Below are 3,871 nucleotides of genomic sequence, written 5' to 3' on the forward strand. Positions count from 1 at the left end.
ATGTATTTTGGGAAACGGGCTCCGATATAATTTGGTTAATCATTTGATTAGGGCAACTGGCCCCATATAATGTTGTAGTCATCTATATGAACGATATGCATGCATGAGTAGGGTTATTACTACTAGGCATGTTTGTTGTGATTTTGTAACATGTTATTAATTTCTTATGCTCATGTTTAAGTTTTCATGTTGAGCCTTGAGTTATGGGTGCTATGTAGTGCAGGTAAGGGAAAAATGAAGCTAGACTACCCCTGAATTGAAGAGCTTCGATGACGATATGTACATATTCGACTGCTCAACCACCACGACCGAGGTTTCTTAGAGGAACTAGGGTCAAACCCTATTTTGTCGCTTAGGTCGGTTGGTTGTAACTTTTCAATTGTAATTAACTTTTTTAAATGTTAGTTAGGATCCCATGTGTGGAAGTAAATGTTTTAGTGAAACCGTTATACTTTTTGACCAAAAATTTTAACCCTAAACCATTAATCACGTTCAGTTCCACGGTTATGGATAAACGACTCGTTTATCGAGTCTAACACTATTTAAAATACAAAGTGTAGCGATCCTTGATTAGGAGGGCGTTACACTTAGGGCTCGGGATCGATTTTACTACCAGGTTTAGTAGAATTCGACGTCCCAGAGGCTAGGACTCGGTCTGGAAGCCTTTATTCCATTGTTATTAACGAGATTCTACATTATGGTTGTGACTAGGTTATCGCTAGGGGCTAGGAACTGTGATCGTGCTCGATGGTTGTTCTTAATATACATTGCACTCAGACTCAAGGTAAGAAAACTGCACTCGTTACGTGATATATTCGAATAGGGCTTGGCCTAGTTGTTAAATGTGGTTATAAATAGGGCTTGGCCCTCTGAGAATGAACGTCAATAAGGTTATGTTTGTGCTCGTTGATTAAACATGCTTGAATGCTCCATGTCTGGATAATTGTTTAATGATTGCTTGCATTTTCTGCGTAATTAAGATTCAGCCCCGTTAAAGAACATGGCTATTACTATGTTTGTATTTAATTGGCTGAAATATATGATTAATATGTATGCATACTTGTATTGTCAGAAGTTTGCTTATCTGTATCTTTTTGTCTGGTTATTTGAATATTTGGTTAAGGCCTTCACTTATTAGTCAATGATGTCAATAGCGCGCTGTGCGCTGGTTGAGAGGCTTAGGCCTAATCAGCGACGTACTATTACATTGGCCGACCCAATGGTCATTTGGAAAAGAAAGTGCTTGGCTAGCTCTAAGGCTAGTTACTTAGAGCTAGGACAAAGGGCCCCGAGTGACTCTATGGTCACATAGCTAGGGCATATGGCCCCGAATTGACTCTATTGGCATCTATTCAAGGCAGCGGGACCCATAATGTTCATTTGATAATTTATTTGTAATTGTATGCAGGCATGAGTAGGTTATTACTGTTGGGCATGCATATATGCATCTTGAATCTGTATTTAATGTTAGGAAAAAATTTATTTGCCTCAATGGAAATGGTAAGAAATTACTACTCTATGCAATATATTACAAATAAATAATGATTGATTAAAAAGGAGTTACAACTCTATAACTGAAAATTACAAATAAACAAAGAAAAGGAAGAAGAAGAGAATGGTGAGAATACAACTCTAAGCAAAAGATTACAAGTAAAATAAAGGTGGTTGAAACAAAAGAAAGGATTACAATAAAATGGAGAACAGAAATACACGAAAACAATACAATAAAATGGAGAACAGAAATACACGAAAACTCTCACTTACACAACCTAAGTGAAGAGGGTTGGGGATCACCAACTTGAACAAGGTTTAAAACCTTTGTCCATAAGCTTATTTCCCCCTAACTCAAGCACTAAGGGATCTCTCTCAGATATTGGAAAAGCTTTCTGGAATAATCAAGCCTCAAGGTGTTTCTAGCCAAGTACTATAATGGATAGAAATGTTGTGTCTTACAAGTGAGCTATAGGCTCCTATTTATAGAGTTTAGAGACACCCTTTGGATTTAAAATTCTACCAACCCCATGGCTGTTACCAATGTTTAATTGGATTAATATGAAATTAAAAAAGAAATTTGGGAGTTATTTGGGTTTTTTGAGCCGTTCAACAAAGATTGAAAAAACTGAAAAATTGGTCAGTTTTTGGCCTGTGGCTGCGGCCAGAGACATTCAGTGGTCTCTGAAAAATTGGTCACTGGTCTCTGTCCCACAAGCCGCGGCCACCAACATTCAGTGGCCGCGGCCACCAACCAACTTCAGCACTTAAAAATGTGCTATTTTTCCAAACGGTTCCAAACCCTCCCAAATGATTTTATAACTCCCAAACCACATTATTGTGGTTAAAATCATATCTCTAACAGCCATTTCACATATGGCCTTATGAAATTCATCTCAATATTGTGTAACAACAAATTTACACAATAAAGGGTAATATTTGGAAGTTATAAATTTGTAACACTAAATATGTTACATTATTTGGATATATCTCATGTATCTAAATATTGTAACTCTCTATTATATGTTACAATATGTGATACTCTTTGTCACATTTATTTAATCTAAAACATTATATTATAATATAATATAATATTACATTATATTATAAAATAATATAACATTCCCCCACTAGATTAAATAGTTATCTATTGTAACACTTATTTAATCAATCATTATATTTTGAAATATAACATATCCCCCACTTGATTAAATAAGAATTCTCTCCTGTAGGAGTCATTGCATTAGTGCATAAAGCAAAGCGTTTTTCAACTTGAACTTTACTATAGTGTAATTATCACAAAATTTGTCGAAAATTAGGTTGCACTAGGCAGTGAACCATCTTTTCATGATAACAAATCGGTGATAACACACACACCTTTGCGATGTTCACTTGAGACCTCTATGTCTCGCTTTGCACCGTTAATGGCCATGTGCACTTTCCATTCATAGACGTTCTTGAGAATACTCCCATTTCTCATGAGAGGCGGCACCACCCCTAGGTCTATATAGGTAGAATTCTTACAGTATTTTGTTACCAAAAATACTTGTCTTCACAAGACTGAATTCTATTAAAAAACCTTTCGGTTTTAACCCTCAACTTGGTAACACACAAGTACTCAATATCTCTGAAGGGACTTGTTTTGAGTATAACTAATATTCACTTGATTGACTTATTTTTACCTATTGAACCTAACAGTAGTTGAATAACTAGTGTTAAGATAGGTTACCATAAATCGTGAATCTCTTTAGGGTGTTTAAGTCCCATCCCTCGAGATGATGTAGCCACTAAATCTGTAATGCCCTGGATAGCCAAGACCGCTACACTATGTACTTATAAAGGTGCAGGACTTGCTAATCAAGTCTTTAATTTAGAAAATGTGTCACTAAACATGTATGAGCTAGGGTTTCAAAGGGTTTTGGTCTCAAAAGTTTCACTTTATACAATTAAACAGTTTTATACATGGGATCCCAAAAAGAAATAGAGTTTAAAAGTTGGTTAACAGAACTCCCAAAATACAGACAACCATCTGCCATACTAAGGCAAAATAGACATTTATGGTTCTTGCGCCCCCTGCCTAAACCCCAACCGTGGTGGCTGGGCAGCTGGTCATGTACATTCGGCCTGCAGAGCTCTCCAAGTCAGAGCTGATCAAGTTAATGTGGATTATTTGATGTGAGCCAAGGCCCAACAAGAAAACTTAATGTGCAACACAAACAATAATAACAATTAGTCAGTCTTTAAGCACGATCATCCATCAAATAATCCACATTAACCATTCAGCATATGCTCAGAATCAAGGAAGCATCTAATCACATATAACATTCAAGTCTCATAATAACCTGGTCACATAATAATCAGGACCGACAACTTAGGCCGC

Source organism: Humulus lupulus, chromosome 6 (genome assembly GCF_963169125.1).
Source record: "Humulus lupulus chromosome 6, drHumLupu1.1, whole genome shotgun sequence".
Taxonomy (NCBI): Eukaryota; Viridiplantae; Streptophyta; class Magnoliopsida; order Rosales; family Cannabaceae; genus Humulus; species Humulus lupulus.